This window comes from Panthera leo, chromosome F3, assembly GCF_018350215.1.
Source record: "Panthera leo isolate Ple1 chromosome F3, P.leo_Ple1_pat1.1, whole genome shotgun sequence".
Taxonomy (NCBI): domain Eukaryota; kingdom Metazoa; phylum Chordata; class Mammalia; order Carnivora; family Felidae; genus Panthera; species Panthera leo.
Window position 1 is genome coordinate 32,124,103 of NC_056696.1, and position 24,939 is coordinate 32,149,041.

Genomic DNA, 24,939 nt, shown 5'->3' on the forward strand with positions numbered 1-24,939 from the left:
TGTCTCCTGCTACAGGGCCTTTGCATAAGCTATTACCTCTATCTAAATGCTTCCCCTAACCCTTTGCAGTCTTCTTCCCTTCACATTCATGCTTCAAACTTCAAGCATCATATCCTCAGGTAAGTTTTCTCCTTTCCGCCCTCCTCTCCCCTCCCTCCGTCTAATAGCAGAACACCCACTCATCAGTCTATAAAACATGCATGGCCTCCAGGGAGAGGCTAGGGAATAATGGTAGGTGGGTGGCCAGGGGTGAGTGTGTTTCATTGTATAATTCTTTTGAATTTTTGAACATGAGTATATTACCTCTTCAGAAATAAACATTCAAAAACAAAAACTAAACATCCACTGTTCTATGTGTCATAGAATCAAGTTCTGAAATTCAGAACCGCATTTGATTTTAAATTAGACATGCAGGTCACCTGGGTGGCTCAATTGGTTAAGTGTCTGACTCTTGATTTTGGCTAAGGTCATGATCTCATGGCTTGTGGCTGTAAGCCCTGCATGGGGCTCTGTGCTGACAGTGTGGAGTCTGCTTGGATTCTCTCTCTCTCTCCCTCTCTCTCTGCCCCTCCCCTGCTTGCACTCTCTCTCTCTCTCTTTCTCAAAATAAATAAACTTTTTAAAATAATAAATTAATAAACAAGTAAATGAATTAGACATGCATTTGTGTATTTCATTTGTATCTGTGCCCTTCAATGACACATAGGTCACATCCGATCTTATTCATTGTTGTGTCTCCAGCCCTTAGCACTGAGCCAGGCATGGAGAACTCAACTCTTTGTTGAATTATTATTATTGGAAGGACTCTTTGAAACTCTTCAGCAGGACAGTTATAACTAGTGTTGCTCTCTAGCACAGTGATCCTTTTAACTTTTTATAAGGATTTTCTCTACTTTTGAAATCTGATGAAAACTCTAGACCTTCCCCCCAGAAAAGAGCACACATACCTGGTCTCGGGACCTTTAAGGACCCTCTGAACCCACCAGTGGTCCCCAGGTTAACAACAGCCTTGCCTCCCCTCAAGGCAAGCCTTGCCTCTCCTGGAGTAAGAATACTGTCACTTTTGGCACAGTGCAGGGAGTGGTGCTTCCAGGGCGTCTGGCAGTTGGCTAAAGGATGGGAGGCAATCGAGGGTGGTCCCTGGAGGTGACAGCCTTCCACATGGCTAGGGAACAGGAAGGCTTGGCCTTCAGGCTTGCTTGCTTTGGCTTGCTCTTGAGATCCCTCAAGATTTCCCTGCAGCTGATGAAGTCAACTGGGCCTGAGAGCAGCTGCGCGGCCTGACTGTGCGGGTGGGAGATGGGTGCCATCCAACACCCAGCTCGGCTTGAGTCAGCTGCAGACCTCTCCCCCGGCTGGAGCGGGCTGATATGGGGTGTGGCCGCCATGAATGGAGCAGAGTAAGCAACTGGCCTCTTTCAGCTAATAAAGCTTTCTCTTTGGAGGAGCCCAGCTCAGCAGAACAGGGGATTTTTTTTTTTTTAATCCTGGGGTTTGAGACCAAAGCCCCACCTTTTCCTCTCTACGTTTCCTGCAGAACTTCAAGGGTGGTAGGTAAACAGCACAAGATGTGATTGTTCCCCTTTTAACAGGGCTTACTCTTGAGATTTCACAAGCCTTAATTATGAAGGTGAAAAGGCATAGTACTTGATTTACATGCACAACCCTAATCCCCAAGATTCACCTTTCTCTCAGAGAAATGGAAAAACCAACTCCAAACCTCCCTAATCGGCCCTGAGTTCTCTGGTCCCAAGGGAAGACAACAACTCATGTCCCACGCCCATCTAGGATTCTCTCCTAAGACCAGGCTCATGTCTGTGTCACAAAGCATCTAAATTTGGACTCTCAGAGATGTACCCTAAAGCAACGGGCTTGCTCAGCTCCCAAAAGAGGGCAGTTAAGATGTAGTCTGAGTTCAGTCTGAGTTCCCTTCCACCACATTCTATCCTCTTTCCTAACAAAAAATTTAATACACTCATCTGTGTGTCCATCTTTCTCTACAATAGCAGTTCTCAAACTTTTTGGTCTCAGGACCCTCCCTTCCCCGCCCCCCCCCCCCCACTTTAGACTCTTAAAAACTGAGGACCCAAAGACCCAGAATAGCCAACACAATATTGAAGGAGTAGAACAAAACTGGAGGATTGACACAACCCTACTTCAAGACTTACTCTAAAGCTATAAAACCAGGATGGTGTAGTAGTTGTGAAAGAACAGACAGATAAATGGAACAGAACAGAGAGCCCAAAAATAGACACACATAAATACAGTCGACTGATCTTTGACAAAGAAGCAAAGGCAATACAGTGGAGCAAAGACAGCTTTTTCACAAGTGGTGCCAGAACGACTGGACATCCACATGCAAAAAAAGAATCCAGGCACAGACTTTACGCCCTCACAAAAAGTAACTCAAAATGGATCACAGACTTAAATGTAAAATGCAAAACTTTTAAACTCCCAGAAGACAACAAGGGAGAAAACCTAGGTGACCTTGGGTATGGCCGTGACTTTTTAGAGACAACACCAAAGATGCAAACCATAACAGAAAGAATTCATAAACTGGATTTCATTAAAATTTCCTACTCTGTGAAAGACACTGTCAAGAAAACGAGAAGACAAGCCACAGACTGGGAGAAAATATTTTCAAAAGACACATCTGATAAAGGACTGTTTTCCAAAACGCACCTCACCCGGGAAGAAGACAAAGAAGCACATGAAAAGGCGCTGCACGTCATATGTCATCAGGAAAATGCAAATTAAAACAACAATGAGAGGGGTGCCTGGACGGCTCAGTCCACTAACATGGTTAAGCATGTGACTCTTGATTTCGGCTCGGGTCGTGATGCTGTGGTTTGTGGGATGAACCCTTGCATCAGGCTCTGCACTGACAGCATGGGGCCTGCTTGGGATTCTCTATCTCCCTCCCTCTCTGCCCCTCCCCACTCACCTCTCTTTCTCCCTCTTCCTCAAAATAAATAAATAAACATTAAAAAAGAAAAGCAATGAGATACCACTACTCAACTAGTAGAATAGCCTCAAACCCCAACACTGCCGATCCCAAATAGTGGTGAGGATGTGGAGTAACAGGAACTCTCACTCGCTGCTGGTGGGGATGCAACACTTGGGAAGACAGCTTGGCAGATTCTTACTAAACATCTCTTACCATCCAGGAATCCTTCCTTGGTATTCACCCACAGGAGCTGGAAACTTATGTCCACATAAAACCCTGCACACGGATGTTTATAGGGACTTTATTCCTAACTGCCAAACCTTAGAAGCAATCGAGATATCCTACTGTAGGCAAATGGATAAATGGTGATACACCCAGACAACAGAATATTCTTCAGCACCAACAAGAAATGAGCTACAGCGGTGCCTGAGTGGCTCAGTTGGTTCAGCGTCTGACTTTGGCTCAGGTCATGATCTCGTGGTTTGTGAGTTCGAGCCCCACATCAGGCTCTGTGCTGACAGCTCAGAGCCTGGAGCCTGCCTCGGATTCTGTCTCCCTCTCTCTCTGCCCCTCCCCTCACTCGCACTCTCCCTCTCTCAAAAATAAATAAACATAAATTTTTTTTTTAAATGAGCTATTGAGCCATGAAAAGATGTGGAGGAATCTCAAATACATATTATTTAGTGAAAGAAGCCAATCTGAAGAGCCTACATACTGTAAGGTTCCAACTATACAACACTCTGGAAAAGGCAAAATTATGGAGGCAGTAAAAAGATCAGTGTTTGCCAGGGGGAGAATGGAGGCAGGGAGAGATGAATAAGTGGAGCACAGGATTTTTAGGGCAGTGAAAACACTCAGTATGATACCATAATGGTAGATACATATTCTACATTTGTCCTAAAACAACACCTTATCTGACTAAGGACAAATCCTCCAAGAGAAACTCAATTATTATAAACCATCTCTCCAGAAGTTTCATCAACCAGGAAAGAGTAACTCATCACAGGAGAAGAAACTAGAAGGTGATACCCAGACAAACCTGGTCACAAACTATCACAACTCTTCTAAGGGATCATTCATCTTTTCCTAAAAATCACTCACTCCCCACTAAAAAGCCTTCTTCCCCCTCCCTTTTCCCTCTTACAATGAATCCTGAATTCCAAGCCACCTCAAAGAGCTATCCATTTTTCCCTGGGTATCTCCCATGCATACATGAGTTATATATGTTAATAAACTTGTTTGTTTTTTCTCCTGCTAATCTGTCTTTTACCACAGGGGTCTCAGCTAAGAACTCAGAAGAGTAGAGGGAAAATTATTTTTCCTCCCCTAAACAATGTAGGTTCATCAGCTGTGACAAATGCACCTCTCTGGTGGGGGATACATGCACAATGGGGAGGCTGTGCATGTGTGGGGCTGGGGGATCTGTAGGAAATCTCTGTACCTTCTGCTCAATTTTGCTGTGAATCTAAAACCACTCTAAAAAATAAAGCCTCTTAAAAAATTGAGGACCCCTGAGTTTTTGTTTATGTGGGTTCTCTCTGTTGCTATTTATCACTTTGAGATTAAAACTGAAAACTAAAACAAATATATTTCTTGGGGGACCCGGTTGGCATCTGACTCTTCATTTTGGCTCAAGTCATGATTCCAGGGTCCTGGGATCAAACCCTGCATCAGGCTTTGTGCTAAGCATGGAGCTTGCTTAAGATTCTCTCTCTCTCTAAAATAAAAAAATAAAATAAAATAAAATAAAATAAAATAAAATAAAATAAATTTAAAAATAAATAAGTATTAAAAATGTCTACTTCTTTATTAATTCACTTTAAGATAATGAGCCAATTATATGTTAACATAAAACATTTTTATGAAAAATAGCCATTTTTCAAAACAAAAAAAATAAGTGAGAAGAGTGGCATTGTTTTACACTTCTACGCATCTCTGGGCTTAACAGAAGATAGCTGGGCTCTCATATCCAATTCTTCCACGTGCAGTGTATTACAGAATCACACATCATGAAGCTTTTGCAAAACACCACTGTATGCTCAGGAAAGCAGAGTAAAGATGGCAAATGATATCTTAGTAGTATTATGAAAATAGTTTTGCTCATGCAGATCCCCGGAAAGGGTCTCAGGGAGGCCAGTTTGTACAATTTGCCAATCTCTGTGCCCGAACATACCTGAACTAAGTAAGAGCCCATTAGCTGCTTTCCTGCTAAGAATTGCCCCAGCACCCCCGGGGCCCTTGCTCTATCAGGCTGCTGGGTGGGCCCGTGTCTTGTCAGTCTTTGTGCTGGGCGGCCCAGCACAGTGACCTCACAGACAGTCTCCTTGCCCCTGCTGATTGACCAGCAGAGTCCTGAGGACCCGATGCCCCACGCTCCCTCTCCCCACCTTTGTGTCTTGCTCAGCTGTAGTCAGCACGCAGAGGTCATCTACTGACCCTGTGCACTCTCTAATCTGTTATCTTGCCCGGTATTTGTTCTTATGAAATTGAGTTTTTATCTCATTAGATATTTTTTAAAAATAAGCACTTATGTTTTGCTACACCATAGGCACTAGATGTTTTTGGACAGTATTCTTGTATATAAACTGAACTGTGGTATCTCCCAGGGCAGGGTCTGTCTCCTGCCTCTGAAGCTTTTTCGGGCACATGACCAGTCCCCAAAATGGAATCAATTCAAGGTGTTTGTTCTCTGACACAAGACAGTCCCAATAATAGAACTATGAGGGCTGCTGTTTCTTTGTCTAACAAATATATTTCTCTAATTAATTGAACATTTCCAGTGAGTACTCTGTCATTCCCAGGCAGCTATTTAGTGGAAATAAATAAGAGTTACATTTTATTAAAATCTTTCCCCTTTGGGTATAATAGCTTATGTAACAGGAATAGTAAAAAGAGTTCAGTTCTCGCAAATAAGAAAAGTCATCAAAATCACTATCAGGGCTTGTATACCTCCCTATTGGAGTAAACAGTGCCTTTTTCCTTGGGAGAAGATATTTGCAAATGACATATCTGATAAAGGGTTAGTATCCAGAATCTATAAAGAACTTAGCAAACTCAACACCCAAAAACCAAATAACCCAGTGAAGAAATGGGAAGAAGACATGAATAGACACTTTTTCAAAGAAGACATCCAGATGGTTAACAGACACATGAAAAGATGCTCAACATCAGTCATCATCAGGGAAATACAAATCACAACCACAATGAGATACCACCTCACACATGTCAGAATGGTTAAAATTAACAACATGAGAACAACAGGTGTTGGTGAAGATGTGCAAAAAGGGGAACCCTCTTGAACTGTTGGTGGGGTGTTCTCTCTCTGGAGAATAGACTGGAGGTTCCTCAAAAGACTATAAATAGAACTATGCTATGATCCAGCAATGGCACTATTAGGCATTTACCCAAAGGATACAAAAACACAGATTCAAAGGGGTACATGCACCACAATAGCCAAACTGTGGAAAGAGCCCAAATGTTCACCAACTGATGAATGGATAAAGAAGATGTGTGTGTGTGTGTGTGTGTGTGTGTGTGTGTGTGTGTGTGTATACATACAATGGAATATTACTCAACCATCAAAAAGAATGAAATTTTTGCAATGACATGGATAGAGCTAGAATGTATTATGCTAAGCAAAATAAGTCAGAGGAAGAGAAATACCATATGATTTCACTCATATGTGGAATTTGAGAAACAAAACAGATGAACATATGGAAAGGTGGTGGGAAGAGGACAGGGAAACAAACCACAAGAGACTCTTAACAACAGAGAACAAACCGAGGGCTGATGGAGGGAGGTGGGTGAGGGATGAGTGATAGGTATTAAAGAGGGCTTGTTATGATGAGCACTGGGTGTTGTACGTAAGTGATGAATTGTTGAATTCTACTCCTGAAACCAATATTGCACTATATGTTAACTAACTAAAATTTAAATATTAAAAAAAAAAAACAAACAACAGTGCCTTTTTCCTGCCATTGATGGAACTCACAGTGTGGGCCTCCTGCTGAAAAGTTATTTACTCAAACCTAAAAAGACAACAGAAAATCACATACAATATGCCTTATAAACCTCATTTTTTAGCTTCATAAATTACTGCATCTTTTTCTCGAGAATTTTCTAGATATTCCAAAGGCAAAGCTGTAGATGTCAGGATTTAAGTTCTTTACTTACAAATTTCTTCTGATTCATTTTTGGGGAACACATAATGAGCAGTCTAACATTCTGAAGCAACAGGAGTTTAGGTTTTAGTTACAACAGAAAGGACACACATCTAGCAGAATTCAGTCTCAGGTTTAAAAAAGAAAAGTAGGTCTGTCTGTCTGTCTGTCCACACTACTTCCACAGGACCCCAGACATCTTGTTTAGATGAATGAAAGAATGTTTTTATAAATCATTTCAGATTTTGTAAGATATAAGGCCAGGAGCTATGCTTCCAGAGTTTTCAAGATCTCATTCTTGGGAGTTACTAGTTACTACGGATGAAATTCCAGAGTGAAAATGGCACAGGCCCAGAGACCTGGGCTCCATCCCTGCTCTGCCACTCACCAGCTACGCAACCTTGAGCAAGACACCCCACAAAGCAACCTCATTTATACATCCCTCCATGGACTCAGTATGCACATGTCCTGGTTTGGGTCCCAAGAGTGCAGAGATCTGTGATACTACATCTGCTGTTGGAGGGTCTCCAAGTCAAGCAGAGGCAAACAGACACAAGAATGATGCATTATAACACCCTTGTAGCAAGTACCACAAAAGAACTGTTTGAGCCCAGGTGAGGGGTAGCTAATGCTTTCTGAGGTGTCTGTGCTGATTTCACAGAGAAGAAAACATCTCACCTGGTCTTGAAGAAGTGGGGAAACATTTTCTACATGAAGGAGATAAAAGAATTTTTCAGAGGATATCATAAAAGTTCTGGAATGGTTGATAATTAACTGTAGGTGAAGTGGAATTAAGGGAACATGCCAGGTATTTGCCTGTCGGTTCTCAGGTCCACTCTCTGCTCCCCTGCCCTGGTCTGCATCACCACGTGGGGTGAGGGTTGGCCCCCAATGCTCCCTGGCTTCTGGCTAGATTCGCATAATAAGAGACACTGTCAAGACATTGAAATGTGGAGGGAGAAGCCAGAGTATTTCTCTCCCATCTCTTGGAGTTGGGCAGCATCTCAACAGTGACTGGGTCTCCTCCATGGCTGAGGGTGGTCTCCAGCTCCTAAGCTCTAGAGGGGGTGGGCAGCCTCCCGCATGACTCATCTCCAAGTTCCCTCACCCTGAGTCTCCTGTTCGGCTTCCCGGCTTACCTGTATAAGTTGATTCCTGTGTAACTAAATTCCTGTCAGAAACCCCTAAAAAGGTCGCTGTGAGATGTAAGTGTGGAGAGAGAGGGAGAGAGAGGAGGAGCATGGCATGAAGAGCCCTTAATGAATGCCAGTCAGGAATTCCAAATTTTACCCCAAGGTTTAGATCTTTTTAGGGATGCTGAACATACAGGACAGGCCCAAACAGGGAGTTCAGGGGAAGAGGCTGATCTAACAGATAAAGAAGGATGACAATGGCCTGATCCAAGGCAGGGGCAAAGAGAAGCCATGTTTGTGAGGCATTTCTGAGATAAAATGCAGAGAAATGGGTTAGAAATGGGTTCCGTGGAAGGGCCGAAGGAGAGGACAGTGGAGGATGACTCCCAGGTTCATCTGATGACACCAATGGGAGAGGATGAAGGAGAGAAGCAAAGAAGCAAGGATGTGGGTAGGGGGTATATCCAGGTTGAGGTCCCTTAGGGACAGTCTTAAGAGAGTAGAGGTGAGTCAGAAGACAGGACAACTAACATCTCCTCCAGAATAAATGACGAATGGTCACATTTCCTTTGTGGTATCAATAAGTGGTTTTAAATTGCCCAGGGCATTAATTTTTTTTTTTTTTTACTTCACAAATAATTCAGTTGTCATTTTAGTGATGGCATTTGACATAATAGGTTTAGATCTATGTCAGGAAAATAAGATCTGGAGAGAGAAGACATCCCAGAGAGACAGCAATGGGAAAATTCCTTGGAGCCAGTATTGAAGTCTGCCCTTCCCACTTATACCTGTGGCTACAGCGCAGACCTTGTTTCCTCCCTCCTTGGGATTGAACGGGTGCTCCTTCCCCCAAAGTAACCCCTGTTCAGCCTCATGTGACCCTCCACACCTTACTAGGTCTGAGATCCTTCCTGCTAATGACTTCTGGGGTCCAGAGGGGTTGGTAAGTGTCTAGCAGTGATGGGGAAGGGTTTGAGGACTGTGGGAGAGGCCTACAGCCTTCCCCAAGGCTCATTTGTAAGGGAGGGTCCTGAGATCTGCAGACTCAAGAGAGGCTGCCTTCTCTCACAGGTGGGACTTACAGGGCCAGGTAACAAGGTGGGGGCACAAAGGCTGGGCAGGAGGCTCAGGATGGTCCTTGAGCCATGGGCAATGGAGGGGTAACACTGCACTGGCCAATGAGACCTACCAGTCATAGGATGGGCTGCTAGAAGGCAAACTGCCCATTTCTCAGCTCTGTTCAGGCTTCACCAGCATAAGGAGCCAGCTCCCTGATGGATGCTCACATTCAGCAAGAGGGGCAGGTGCAAGGATGTTATTCCCCAAACCCACCTGAGAGCCAACAAAGTGTCCTGGGCTAAAATTAAAGGAGAAGAGATGTGGTTAGTAAGGAGGAAAAGTTAAAATGTCAAATCCCAAGACGCAGCAACCCGAGGAGACTCTGGAATCTGTGCCCTGGCTCAGACAGCCAGGTGCCCACCAGTTAGAAGGACAGGCAGCTCCCTCTCTCAGTCACCTGGCCTTTGAATTCTGAGATTCTGCTCTTCCAAGAAGAACAGCTACTACCAGGAAAGTGAAAAAAAGAAGAGGAGGAGGAGGAGGAGGAGGAGGAGGAGGAGGAGGAGGAGGAGGAGGAGGAGACCAAAGAGGAAGAAGAATAAAGGCATTTTATCTAGTACATTATCCTCATTGCACGAGGGAGAAGTGAGATGGATTTCAAGTGCTTACCAAAGCCTGCATCTTCAATGGCTCAGAAAGATCTTTCCTTGGAAGATGAAACCCCTCAAGAAAACTGCTCAGCCTCAGCTCCAACCCCTGATCTTCTCTTCCTCTCCACTGTTTCCATAGCTTAACACAACAACAGTACAACTGCACTGTGACCTCTGGGAGAAACTGGTTTTATTTTCATTGACCTTTCACCATGCAGGCTAGACAAAGAGGAAGGGCCTTGGAGAAATACAGAAGTAATGAGGCCGTTTTCCATCAGGCATAATGTGGGAGGGAGACCATGCAGAGGCCAGGTGACACCACAACAGCCAGATAATTTGTGACAACAGCTCACCAAACCCACCACCGATCCACGTGACGGCTGGCGTTGGCACTGCAGAAGCAGAAGCAGAAGCAGCGTGTATTTTCTTTTCCTTTTCTTTTCCTTATGCTTTCCCAGAAGAGGGTTTTCTTGGATACAGGATGAATGATGTGGGTAAGATTTTAATTCCTGTGAAGAGAAGTATGACTTCTCTCCAAGTTGTCAGGAAACTCCTGGTTCCTTGTTTTCCTGGGAGTGCAGCAAAGCACCGCTGGTGAAGAAAAGGGGGTTCAAGGGCTGAAGGGCATCCCCGCGCCCTTCCTGGGGCACCCATCTGAAGGTACCCCGTGGCAGCTGCTCCCTGAACATCAGTCTCACTCACAGGGAAGCCTCAGAACCCTCCAGAGTCCACCTGGCTCCAAATGATGCTGAAGCAGACCTTTCAGATTTGCTCTCAGAAACTTAGACCAAGAGAAAAAAAATAGAGAAAACACTACTGCTCTTCCCACGTGAAAGTTTCTTCTTTAGGAAGCTTTGACTCTATCTCTCTGCCCCTAGCCTCAGCTCCCACTCTTTCAAAGCCCTCCCTGCTGTCGGGGTTCAGCTCCTGGGCGAGCTCCTAGGGAGAGCTGTCTTCATTGATCCCCAGATACTCAGAGCCAGCCCTATGCCTGGCACACAGCACTCAGTGTTGGCTAAATAAGGGACATCTAAGATTAACGTGAGGCCTTGTTGGAAAGGGGCTGTCAGAAGGAGGGCCACGAAGACAACCTAGGACAAATCTGAATGAGGTAGACAGAGGGCAAGGGGACAATATGAAAAGATATGAATGGGACCTAAGGGCTGGAATTGGATCTGGGTCAGGATTACACGCAGTGAGGCTATGTCTAGGCTCAGAGCCAGCTAATTTACATGCATAGTCTTGTTTTAATCTTGACAGCAGCCCCAAGATGTACGTACATCATTAGCATCCCCAATTTGTTGAATGAGGAAACTTACAGAGGTCCTACGGCCAGGAAGCAGTGGAGGCCTTCAGGGGATAAGGAGGAGCTGGGGGTTCCTCTCTGCTTCTCCAAAGTCTGACAAGAGGCAGTGTGGTATGTTGGCTAGCACCATGGACTCTGGAGTCGACCTGCCTAGGCAAAAATCTTGATTCTATCCCTGAATAGCTGTATGACTTCAGGCAAGTTACTTGGTCTCTACACTTCTCAGTTTCTTCATCTATAAAATAGTGATAATGATAATGATAATTACCTTGTAGAATCTTTAAAGATTAAATAAGTTAATACTATACATTAAGGATCAGCTGGCCCACCACTTGTTTTTGTGAATAAAGTTTTATCAGAACACAGCAATGCTCATTTGTTTACATATTGTTTATGGCTGGGGTTTTTGTTTGTTTGTTTGTTTGCTACCACAGTAGAATTGATCAGTTGTGCCACAGACCACATGGCCCAAAGCCTAAAATATTTACTATCTGGTTCTTTACAGAAAAAGTTTGCTGACCCCCCTCTGCATGAAGAGCTTATAACGGTGGACACAGGAAATGCTGTGATGACTATTATTATTATTATTAAGCATTTGTTCCCAGAGTCCCTCCATCAAGGTCCCCTACCCTGGGGATGACCTGACTGCCTGACATGTGGGGCACAGTATCAGGCTCTGGGGGCTGGGGAGGAACAAGACAGAAAGGGTTCAAGCCTGCTCCTATGGGGCTTACAAGCCAATGGAGGAGACAAGGGAGTAACAAACTACGGTGAGTCCTTTGAAGAAAATAAACAGGATGTTGAGATAGAGAAACAGGAGCAGCCACTTGGACAGGAAGGGCTCATGGAGGAGGGGATACCTGAACAGCGAGGGGAGGAAGGGGAGGAGCAAATGTGAGGAGTAGCAGGAAGGACTCTGCAGGCAGTGGGGACAGCAAGGGTAACGATCAGTTCTGGGAAAGGCCTTGCCATGTTCAAGAAACAGAGAGGCCGGTGTTGCCTAATGTCAGGGACAAGAGGAAGAGCAGCAGGAGATAGGGCCGGAGCCAGATCACATGGGCCTGGTCGCCCACGGGAAGGAGTCGGGTATGTTCTAAGAACACAGCAATGGGAAGCAGCATGAGTACTTCAAGGAGCCAATGGCAGTGTCTGCTTTGGAGCCTAAAAAGACCATTCCAGATGCTGCACAGACAATAGACTTTGAGGCTGGGGACAGGGGTAAAGCAGTCAGTAGGGTGATCTCTATGTGGGGACACTGTAGCCATCAGGGAGAGATGACACAGAGCTGAACTATGGTGGTGGCAGGGAAATGGAGCAAATAAATGACTGAATATGAAGCTTGGAGGCAGGGAGGACTGGAGGCTGATGCCAGAATTTGGACCTCAGTACCTTGGGGGAGGTGGTTCTGTTCAAGGAGATGGGGAAGAATGAGGGCAAAAGGAGGGACATGAGGAGTTGTTTTGGTCCATGAGGAGGGAAAGAACCTCATCCCTTCCTGAAGACAACCCTGCACGTAGGAGACAATGACCTCAACCACTCCCCAACATCTCTTCCCCTCCCCCATGCAACCTGCCTAAATATTCCCATTTCCTTCCCATGTTTTTTCATGCTTGTGTGTGTTCCCTCACTCACTGCTTTTCTGTGAATGCACTTTGCTTTTGCTGTATCCCTATATTCCTACCCCGCTCCGGTCCCCTTGTCTAGGCACAGAAGTGATGGTGATAAATGACAGTTCTGATCACAGAGTTGAGTCTGGAGAGCCCATCCCCCCCCCCCCACACCCCACTGTCCCCTCACCTACAGTCAGCACTCCCATTAAGGCTTGAATCACAACTACTCCCTTGCAGGTGGGCACAGCACCTTGCTGATTCATCTTCACTTATATGCATAAGTTGAACCCATTTCCATGATTTCTTCAGATACTACGCCCTCCCCCAAACAGGGTACTACTCCCCCTCATCGAGGACCCTTCACTAAGCTAACTGCTCTCTCTCCACCCAGAGCTGCCTTTCTGTTGTCATTTTTCTCACTTCTCTATTTCCTCCTCCAAACACATTTTCCTCCTCACTTCACCCAGTGCGTTATTCTGAACTCATGCTTACACTGGACTATCTCCCACTAAATGTTCATTCATTCAGTCACTTTGTGTAAATCTTTCCCTTGCTGAGGACCTACTGCATGCAGACACTGATGGGGAAGCAGAAATGCAGCACGGTGGGCCTGGATTCCCTCCACCCCCACTCCCACCAAGCAGCACCTGCATGGGCCACTTAGCCCCCTCCCCTCCCTTCCATTCCTGGCTCCAGCAGTGCCTGCAGACCTGTGTCCCTCCTAGGGTCCCATGGGCACGTCCCTGAAGCCTTGCCTGCTCTCCCAGTTCATCTGTACCCTGCCCTTGAATAAGCTGGGGTCCCCGAATCATCTGAGTGTTGGGCGGGGACTGGGGGAATGGGTAGGTAGTTTGGAAAAGCATATTATGTTCGTTCCATGACCTAAACTGTAATCACACAATCAGAGCTGCTGATTAGTCTGTCCTAAATCATGGCCATCCTGCCCTTTATGTGGCATTTGGTACTTCCTCCTTGAAACCCCCTGATCCCTTGGCCCTGGCCACCCCCCCCCACCGACCACACTTCTGCAGGGCTCCACGTGGGAGTCCCCTGAGACTGGATCAGCCTCTGTCCCCCATTCTTGCCAAACTCCCACCTCTCCTCATGGGAAAGGCCTCCTCATCCCAACCGGACTTACTTCCACATGTGGGTGGGGATCCCCACTTCATCACATGCTGGGGTGTCAGATCAGCCTCACAGCTCTCTCGCCCTCTCCCTTCCCAACCATTCCATTTTCTCATAGACAGGGAGACCGCAATTCCAGGGGCCGGACAAGCAGAGCCGCATGGCAGTCTGGATACATGGCCAACAGACAATAGTTTAGATCAGGCTGGGAATTTAGAAACCTTCACCTGGCCTCACCCTTCTTAGCCCAAGGGTGCTCAGAGGAAAAGGGAGGGACCTGAGACCATCTTAGGCTACAGAACAGACGTGCCAAGCCACCTTGGCTTGACCTTTTAGTGATTTTTAGCTACCAAAGGCCAACATCATTCTAGCCATGCCTCATCCCCCACACATGCTTGCGTACAACTGCCTCTGTGCTAGGTTCACATCTCCAAAGCTGACCACAGACGTGTGATGCACTGCCCACTGTCTGAGAGTTGGGTGAGGCTGTGGCCGGGACATGAGCTGATGTTCTGTGAGAGGCAGACAGAACAATCTCTCCTGATCAGCAGTGAGGCCAGCTCTGGCCCAGGCCCAGGGAGGAAGCAGATGGGACCAGAGATGGCCCTCTCACCCAAGCTTGAGGGGAAAAGCTTCCTGAGGTCTGCTACCCCATGTATACCCCAGTTGCCCCACCCACACATGGGTGGGCACCCTAGAGTCCTGGTCACAGAACGCTGTAGTCCTAGTATAACACTGGACATCAGGTTCTTGAGATCAGGACCACAGAAGAGGGAGAGAAGGAAAGGAGCCCAGGGAGGAGACCCAAGAGAAAGAGAAAGCATTTGAAAGAATGGCTTTCCCCCACAAAACTAAGCCAGTCAACTGTGACAGGGTTTAAGAGATGAGTTAGACAAGAGTGTCACAACCTTTTAAAAACAGTGAAACTCATCAAACCAAATCTTATGCAGAAATATCAGTAAATAAAAAAGTATACAGGGGCACCTAGGCGGCTCAGTTGGTTAAGCGTTAAACTCTCAATTTCAGCTCAGGTCGTGATATCCCAGAGTTGAAGACAGCCCGTGATGGGCTCTGCTTAAGATTCTCTCCCTCTCTCCCTCTGCCCCACTCCCCCACTTGCACTCTCTCTCTCTAAAATAAAAAAAATAAATAAAAATTGTACAGAGGAACTATTTTGGTTGAAGCAAGGCCTGTGGGGTTTCCTGTGGTCTATACCCCTCTGGCAACTTTTTTTGGGCAATCTTAGGAGTTCCACAGTTTGATTTTTCAAGATGATAAAAATAACACCAGTTTCACACACCCTGATACTTAGCAGTTTCTACTTTTTTTTAAATTTTTTATTTTTTTAATGTTTATTTTTGAGAGAAAGTGGCAGGGAGGGGCAGAGAGAGAGGGAGACACAGAAGCCGAAGCAGGCTCCAGGCTCCAAGCTGTCAGCACAGAGCCCGACGCAGGGCTTGAACTCACGAACTGCAAGATCGTGACCTGAGCCGAAGTCGGAAGCTCAACCAACTGAGCCATGCAGGCGCCCCAGCAGTTTCTATTTTTACATACAACATCATACCCAGTCCTCACACTAACCCTGTGGCAATATCATCACATTTCTGATGAAGTTCCTGAGGCCCCAAGCTGTCAATCGAATTGCCCCAAATCACACGGCGGGCACATAGTGGTGCAGGAATGTGAACCTAGGCTTCCTGACACCAAGTCCAGTGCTCTTTGCTCTGTGTCATAGCTAGAGGGAAATGGACCACATCCCAACCAACACCAAGATGGAGGTCTCGAGGAGAGGCAGGACAGCCTAGAGACCAGCTCTGGACCCAGACCGCTGGGTTCGATTCCTTCTGCCATTCACTTACCTGTGTCCTCTTTTCCTCATCTAGAAAATGGGAGAATAGTAGCTGCCTCTATGGCTTGGAGTTAAGATTGAAGGTGTTGATCCACGTAAATTACTAGCACACAGTGCCTGCCACGTAAATTAGCACTAAATATCCATGCATGTCCATCCTTCACTCCTAGTCAGCACTTATTCAGTGCCTGCTGTGTGCATAGGCCTGTGCCTCATTCTACTGCGGGAGAGGGTGGAGTGGGGGTCGACCCCCAGTTACCAGACAGTTCCTGTCCCCAAGAGGTTTTCAGTCTAGGTGGGGGCCATGCCTGTATACAAAGTACACCAACAATGTGCTCTAAGAGTATGCCCTGGAGCATGACAAAGATGCTGACTTGGATACTTTACCCCAAAGAAACAGACCTCTGTTTCAGAAGCCTATTTGTTACAATCTTTTAGCCTACCCTAGTTAACATATTTCAGAATCAGGATCTCTCAGTAGTAGCCAGATTCTACAGCCAGTACCGTGTGAGATGCACAGAACTAGACCATTGGGCCAGCTTCTAGACTCCTCCTCCTCCTCCGCACTAGCTACTCCTCATGTCCCCATCTCTCAGAGGGCCCAGGCTGGTGCTGGACCTCTTCTCTCTGGTGAGCTCATCTTGGCTCCTCCCTTAGATGCCATCCCTGACAGTGTCCCGATGTCTACCTGCAATCTGGACCTCTCCTCATTCCAAGTGCCTAGTCCATACCTCTGTGTTTGTTTACCTGGCGCCCCACCCAACCTGCTCCTCCCATGGCCTTCCTCCACCTCAGTAAAATGCTGTCACAATCACCCTATTGCTTGGACCAAAACTCGGGAGTCACTCACCCTTGACCTTCTTACTCTGCACCCCACAACACAAATCCTCTCGGCTCTTCTTCCAAACATATCAAACCCTGCTCCCTACTTTCAGCACAACCGCCCTGGTCTAAGCCAGTGTCATCTCCCTATGGGGAACAGCATTAATCTCTTAGCTGGCCTCCTGCCCCTGTCCTTCCCTGTACAGCCCAGTCATACCCCAGCAGCCAGAGCTATCCTTTTATTTATTTATTTATTTATTTATTTATTTATTTATTTTTTTATCCAACATATATTTTATTTTATTTTTTTTTTCTCATTTTTTTTTTATTTTTTAATATATGAAATTTACTGTCAAATTGGTTTCCATACAACACCCAGTGCTCATCCCAAAAGGTGCCCTCCTCAATACCCATCACCCACCCTGCCCTCCCTCCCACCCCCCATCAACCCTCAGTTTGTTCTCAGCTTTTAACAGTCTCTAATGCTTTGGCTCTTTCCCACTCTAACCTCTTTTTTTTTTTTTTTTTTTTCCTTCCCCTCCCCCATGGGTTTCTGTTATGTTTCTCAGGATCCACATAAGAGTGAAACCATATGGTATCTGTCTTTCTCTGTATGGCTTATTTCACTTAGCATCACACTCTCCAGTTCCATCCATGTTGCTACAAAAGGCCATATTTCATTTTTTCTCATTGCCACGTAGTATTCCATTGTGTATATAAACCACAATTTCTTTATCCATTCATCAGTTGATGGACATTTAGGCAGAGCTATCCTTTTAAAAACAGAAGTTAGACATGCCACTCCTCTGGGCTCCAATGGCCCCCATGTCACTCAGGGTTAAAGCCAGTGTCCTTTGAGTCCAATGCGATCTGGCCTGTCCTCATTTTCTAGCACTCTCCACCTGTTCACACACTCTAGTCTCATGGCCTCACTTTTTCTTGACTAGTGCAAGCGCCTTAACTTGCTGTCTGTCCCCCTGACACCTGAATGGCTTGTTCCTGCACTTCAGGTATCTGCCCAAACGCTCCCTCTCAAGTGAGGTCTCCACTGATCTCCCCAACTGCAAACACAACCATCCCTGACCACACGCCCCATCACCTGATGCATTCTTCTCCAGAGCACTCCCCACCATCAGGCATGTTGAGGTTTACTTCTTTACTGCCCGTCTTCCCCAGGCAGAGCGCAAGCTCTCCAGGAGGCAGAGGTGTCTCCTTTGTTTACTGAGGTGCTAATACTTAGAAGGGCGCCCATGACAGGCATACCATAAACACTCACAGAAAGACTGAATTCTGCAAAAAGCAGGAAAGCTTCTCTCCTACCTATGCTGCTTCCCGGTACCTAAAACTTCCCATCTTAACTGTTTATTAGTCCTAAAATTCCACCAGTTACAGCTAGACAGAGGAAACTTGAGGGGAGCCTGGGTGGCTCAGTCAGTTAAGCGTCTGACGCTCGGTTTCGGCTCAGGTCATGATCTCACAGTTCGTGGGTTCGAGCCCCACATCGGGCTCTGCACTGGCAGTGTGGAGCTTGCTTAGGATTCTCTCTCTCCCCCTCTCCTACTCACGCTGCCTGTCTCTCTCAAAACAAATACATAAACTTTTAAAAGATTAAAAAAAAAAAAAAAAAGGATGGCTGACTTGGGGAGAGGTAGTTAGTGTCAGGAGGGGAGGGTCTAGCCATACAGGGCTGGAAGGGCCAAGTCTGAGCCATGGTCCTTAGTCCTACTAACATGAACCAGCCCCTGGTGAGATGTCATAGGGGAAGCCAGGTACCTGGGAAGGAGGGGAAAATGTTGAGGAGGATTTTTAAAGGTAGACAAGGCCAACAATTCAACTCAAGAAATATGTATAGGGCCCTCACCCAGGTGCCTCACAAGGTGCTAGACAGGTGAAATCACATTTGCCAGGGTCCTTTTCTGGAGGCTTCACCATGTGAACAGGTAACAGAGTTGGAGGCCAGGTTTTCCTTTTCAGCTCACTCTCTTGTTTTCAGTATCTATTTCAAACCTTTCTCTTCTCTGCAAACCGTGACCACGCCCCCCAGGCCTCACCCAGAAACTTCACTTCCTATTGCACACAAAAAATAGAAGTCTTCAGACCAGAAAGACCTCCACTTCCTGCCACCAGACCTATGTGTCTCCCTGCACGGGGGCCCCTGCTCTGCCCTCTCCCTCTCAGAGCGTGTTAGAGGTGACCTCTGAATGAAGCCAACTTCTCCACCTGTCCTGGACCCCTGCCTCCTCAGGGAGCTTCACATCCACTGTCACCCACCCCCCTTCCTCATCGCCAACCTCTCTCTTTCAGCTGGCTCCTTCCATCACTCTCACACAACCACGATCTCTCTAGAGATCAAGCAACACTAAAAATCCTCACTCTCACGTTTCTCGAAAGTTCGAGCTCTCCTTCCTCTCACAGCCAAACTTCTTCACTCACCCTCACCCTCAACACAGTGGAGGGACTGTCTCCACTGGCCTCTCTTCAGTCCAATCCTCAGCCGGCTCGGGCCTGGCTCACACCCTCACCAAGCCACCCAAATCGGTGACTGCTGGCTCACTAACGCCAATGGTCCGTTTCCAGTCTTCATCTTACCTGACTTCTAAGCAACATCAGACATTGTTGCCCCCTCCATGCCCTTCCCCAAACACACACACTCTCCCTTTAGCTTCCCTGAAACCACACTGTCCAAGAACAGAGACAATGTATGAACTAACAACTCCCAACTCTCTCTCTCTCCAGCCCAGACCTCCTCTGCATCTAGACCCACATGAAGGCTGCCTGCTGAGTGCCTTCTTCCGATTGTCTTATAGGAACTCCAAAGCCAAGGCATCCCAAACTGAACCGATTTCCCCTCTCCTAAGTTGCTCTCCCCAGAGCTACCTCTTGGTAAAGACCCAACTCTTTTATCTTCCTGCTGTTGCCAGATAACTGGCATCATCCGGGCGATGCCTTCTCTCTCCTCCCCCACATCCCATCAGTCACAGACGCCCCCTGAGTGTACCTGACAGGTACACTCCGCCTCTTTCTCTCCACCCCCATGACCAACACCCTGATTCAAGCCACCATCCCTCTCACTTGGGCCACAGCACAGCCTCCTACAACTGGTCTCCCTCACCCACTCACTCCTCCAGAGCATTTTCCACACACCGCCTGACTGAGCTTCTGAAAACACCAAGCTGTGTCACTCACACGATCTTTTCACAGCCTCCCATTCCTCTTAACGTTCCAAAGCCCTAATGCATGCTGCAATGGTCCCGTCCAATCTCTAGGGTCACTGGAAGCCCCCCTCCTCCCCTACCTTTTATTCTCCATTCTCCCTGGTCTTTTTGCCATTCTTTTTTTTTTTTTTTTTTTTTAAGTTTTTATTTATTTATTTTGAGAGAGAGAGAGACAGAGCGAGCAGGGGAGGGGCAGACAGAGAGGGAGACAGCAAATCCCCAGCAGGCTCCTAACAGTCAGCACAGAGCCCAACCTGGGGCTCGAAGTCACAAAATATGAACTCATGACCTGAGCTGAAATCAAGAGTCAGATGCTTAACCAACTGAGCCACCCAGGTGCCCCTGTTTGCCATTCTTCATACAAGTGGCAAAACTGCCCTCTTTACAGCGTTCACCCCTAAGGCCGGTCTCCCTTTGCTCAAGCTGCTGTCTCCACTGGAAACATCCTGTCCTCCCCTTCCCCTAACCTCTTTCTGAGCGAAACTCACTGAGGTCCAGCTTAAGCATCACATATTCAGCCAGGCCTTCACATGCCTCCTCAGCCACGTTAGGTCCCCTCTTCCAAACTGCATGCTATTTACCATGCTGTACTTCTCCTTCATAGCATTTACTATGACTGCAATTCATTTTTGTATGTCATTATCTGTTCACTATTAACCCGAACCAGCAAACAGAAAGCAGGCCTGGGGCCACGTATTTTTCAAGTTGCTGGCACACAGCAACCGCTCAACTATCTGAGTGAATTAATAGCTGCCATTTTGGGGGCCTACAACGTGACAGATACTGTGGCTAGAAGCTTTACATGGGTTGTTCCACTGTGCACAGCAACCCGTTGAGGTGTGGGCACCAGTTTTATTTTCCTATTCACATTCTACCGATCAGGATTATATAACATGTTCAAGGTAACACAGCTGGTAAGTGCTGGGTTTAATATCAGACTGGTCTCCTCTCAAAGCCACTACACCACACTTCCCTCTGTACTCCCACAGTGCTCACTCAGTGCCTGACACACAGTAGGTGCTCAACCAAGAGGGATAGATAGAATAACCCACTATCAAGGGTGTAGGCCTCACCCTTGAGGTCTACAAGGAAGAATTACAATTCCCCTCTTCCACAGGAAAGAAGAAAATGGAGTGAGAGCTTCAAAGGGTCATCCAGCAGTAGGTAGCCATGCTGGGCTGGATCCTAGGTCTCCTGGCTCCTATCTAGAGTGATTTTCTCTACAGCATAAGCATAGCTAGGCACTATCGGGTGGAATTATGCAGGCAAGCTGTGCAGAAAAGAGGTAACATAGCAGGCCTGAGACTGCCATCCTTGGGAAGTTCTGTTTCCAAGGATGGCCCTTGGTTAACATCTTAGAAGGAGGATTTGGGGCCAATTCTCCTAACTAATTTGGGTGGCTCACTGTCCCCAAACTGTTTTGCAAACAATGTGGTTATTCCTAAGCACCTGTTTTTCTTCTGGAAGTCTGGAATGTTGGTATACGTTAGGCAGAGGGTACCTACATGACCAGTCCTCAATAGAAACCCTGAGCACCGAGTCTCTAATGAGCTTCTCTGGTAGACAACATTTCACATGTTGTCACTATTCAATGCTGGAGGAATAACGTGACCCTATGTGACGTCAGTGGTGGAGAGGACTCTTGGAGCTTGCGCCTGGGTTCTTCTGGACTTTGCCCCATGTGCCTTTTCCCTTTGCCAATTTTGCTTTGGATCCTTTCATTGTAATGAATCATATCTGTATGACTATACGCTGAATCCTGTGAGCCCTCAGAGAAAATCATCAAAGCTGGGTATGGTCTTGGGGAAGCCTTCTTAACACGAGATGAATTTGGGTTTTCCTTCAAAGGCGGGGGGCATGAATTAGTAGATTAATACAGGAGGCACTCTAGGCAGAAGAAATGATGTGAAGAAAGTTAGGAACAGGGAAGTCAGGTGTAAAAGGCCCTACAGCTGTTTAACACAGCCTAAGCAGAGCTGACATTGAGAGAATCAAGCACTATGATTGTAAGGTGGAAGAAATGGATGCTAGAGAAGTCACATTTGCTCCAATGATCCAGCATCAATGAAATGAATCCAGTGAAGTCACACATATGGAATTAATACCAAGAAAAGACTGAAAGAAGGTAGTGTCTGTCTGTCCACGGCTAATATCCATGGCATTGGACATTTCTCAGAAAGGTCTTCCAGAAGTGCCACTGAGCAGTTGAGGTAACAATCCAAATTATTGGCTTTTCAAATAAACCACTTCAATATGGGGGTTCCAGAATAATCTACTTCCCATCCATTAAAGGCAACTATTCACTCTTTCCTTTATCCCTTTCAAATGCCTTCGCTTAGGGTCCAATATCCCCTCCCATCTCTCTGGCCCACTTCTCCTCACTCCTCAGGAGGGCTTCCTGGAATAACCCCACCCAACTGGTGAATCACTTCTTTTATTCTGCAACTACTTAGCACTTAGGCCTTCACTTTATGTTAAATTATTTGCCTTTAACCCAGGGAAGCAGGGTAAATTTGCTAAGTTGTAGCGTAGGTATCTGCCCAGCCTCTTCCTCAGAATCTTAATGTCATGAAGGCAGAAGAGGGACTTTCATGACTGTTTAGCTTCACTCCACCCACTTGCCTCCATCCTCTGGCCTCAAGGGCCCTCTACAAATGCAAATGGAAGGCTCAGAACACAGCCTGGCTGTTCCCAGCCACCTTCCTTAGTAAGGGAGTGTGGAAAAGGCTCTGGCTGGCTGTTCTGTACCCAGTCAACCTCACTCCACATTTTGCTCTGCTTACATAGTTGGATCCCATTAAAGGACTTCTCTGCTCCTGGTGATCAAGCCAGTGCCTGTATTTTGCTTCCCAAATCCATTGTATTTCTTCTGCTGGGTCCCTGTGTCACCTTATTACCAGCACAACTATCCCTCCAAGATGGCGGCTACTGTGCCCACACATTATTCTAAAGGCTGGAATCCTGCCCCTGAAACCCTCTCCCTGGGCCTGGGCCTCCATTATCTTATGCCTCCTGCCCTCCTCTCTGCCTTCTGGCTGCCAAGGGCTTGTCCCAGCTTATCCCCACCATGTCCAGTCCCATCCGAGCCCACCTACCTGGCTGCTGAGCTCTGCTCGGTCTAGATTGCCAAGTGTCAGCAACAGGCTAGTTTAAATGATGGGCTCCCTTGGAACTTGGCAGTTCTTTTGTTCGTCTGCTTTTTAATTTAATGTGAATGCCTTTAGGCTCCACACACATTTTCCACCTCCCCAGAAACCCCACAACTCCCTATTGCTATCAAACACATAGAAGAAAAACAGCTTTACTGAGTATCCGCCAGACGCTAGGCTCTGTGTATATATTGGCTCATTTAATCCTTCCAGCAACCCCAAGTGGGTGACATTACTATCTCTATTTACCATTGGAAACAGAGCCTCATGGAAGTTGGGCAACTTGCCCAGATCATACAACTACAACCAGCAAGTCATAAATTCAGATTTGAACGCAGCTTCTGAAGTCCACACTATTTCCACTATGCATTTAGGCGGCCCCTCTGCAGCAGTGCAGGAGAGGAAACGGAAAGGCAGGAAAGTGAGAGAATGCACAATCAAGGTAATACAGGAAAGAGGTCAAATGGATGTGTCGAATGGACGTGAACTCAGGGTGCCGCCCTGGGGACCAGAACCGGCCAGGGGAGACAGGCCAGAGGTGACTGTGGGAGAACAGTGATGTCTGCACAGGTGAGGGAGAACTCAGAGGAAGGCACGGCTTGGGATGCGTGTCTGAGGGGCTCTGGAAACATCACGGCAAAGATTCTGTGTGTCACAAATCAAACCGGCCAGGAACAGAGCTGGGTGAGAGACAGAGCCTTTCCTGAAGAGTGTTGGTTTGAGCCATGGGAGGACAGGAGGGCTCTAGGGAGAGGAGCACAGGGGTTAGAGGGCCAGCCTGAGGACACAGCCTGGTCCTCATATGGGCACTTGCAGGGAGGGAGGAGGATGAGAAGCTCAAGGTCAATGAAGGGAACGTCAGTGGGGACAGTGGGGCACCCTCCAAGGAGATGGGCAACAGCTGCCGAGCAGGCTGGCGACTGAGGATTACCAGGCCCCAGAAACCTTCGGGCAATCTGAGCGGCAGGGCAGGTGCACAGCGCGGAGCGAGGAATACATAAGTGCAAGTGCTGGCTGCTCTTTCCAGAAGCTTTTCAGTGAAAGGGAGAGAAGAGGGGTTGCAGAAACATGGGCTGTTCCTGTTTAACAGAGGCTGAGCTAGTGGGGCAGAGGAAGAGGTCAGTGGTAAGGGAACGATGGATGGAGCCCGTCAGAGGGAGAAGAGGGCTACATCAGGGGCATAGGTGGAGAAGGTGCTCTCCCTCCCATGGGTCAGGAGAGTACCTCTTCCCTGAGAGGAAACAGACCATGGGGGAAATCCCAGGGATGTTCTGGACTGGAGAGGAGAGAAGCTGGTGGAGCGCATGTCCGGCAATGAGGCATGGGCAGCTGCTGAAAGTGAATGGGTCCCCCTTCCCTGTTCACACACTCCGGAAGGGGTGCTCCCTGGGCTCTGTCATTCAACACGGGGCCCACAGACCCTGCAGGTATCTGCAGAGGTACCCAGTTCTGGCCACGGCACCGTCTAATCATGTGTCGCCACCTGCCTCCAGATAACAATACGCAGAATATACTCCTCACTGCCGCTTCAAGCTGACTTTGAATTTTTCTGTCAGGACTGGTGAGTATTTTCACTTTTATTTCCTCTCTGGTCCTCCAGTCCACTTCCTCACAAGACAGGGCCTGCCAGGGGCCATGTGGGTCAACTACTGTCTGACCCTCCAAATAAAGCTTTCCTCTGGGCAAAGCCACAAGCTCAGTGGGGCCCAACCCTGGCCTCAGCAGGGGCAGGAACCCTCCAGCCCTGAAGATCGCTTCTGCCCTGGTGCCCTCTACCCTCAGCACACACACAGATGCCCACCTCGCTCTGCTGGGGTGATGACTCCTGCCCCAGAGTAGCCTCAGTAAAAGCCACCATCTGCACAGAAAAAGCTCTTCAGAGACTGGGTCTGCCACAGCTCCCCCCTTCCCTTG

The 24,939-nt window shown here is 47.2% G+C and overlaps 1 protein-coding gene across 4 annotated transcripts in view; it reads right to left on the reverse strand.

Annotated features, from left to right (window-relative positions):
- The window catches only part of TRAF5 (TNF receptor associated factor 5), a 51,569-nt gene that overhangs the window by 23,603 nt on the left and 3,027 nt on the right, over window positions 1-24,939 (reverse strand). Inside the window, exons 1-2 of one of the 4 annotated variants that reach the window (XM_042924630.1) lie at window positions 9,969-10,302; window positions 9,430-9,597 (exon numbers count right to left, since the gene is read on the reverse strand). The exons of 1 other annotated variant lie outside the window; for it this stretch is intronic. The gene's annotated coding sequence lies outside the window, so the exon portion shown is untranslated. Of the gene's footprint in view, window positions 1-947; window positions 2,006-9,429; window positions 9,821-9,968; window positions 10,303-24,939 lie in introns of those variants that run through there. 2 more of the 4 variants (XM_042924629.1, XM_042924631.1) reach the window with 2 other exon arrangements.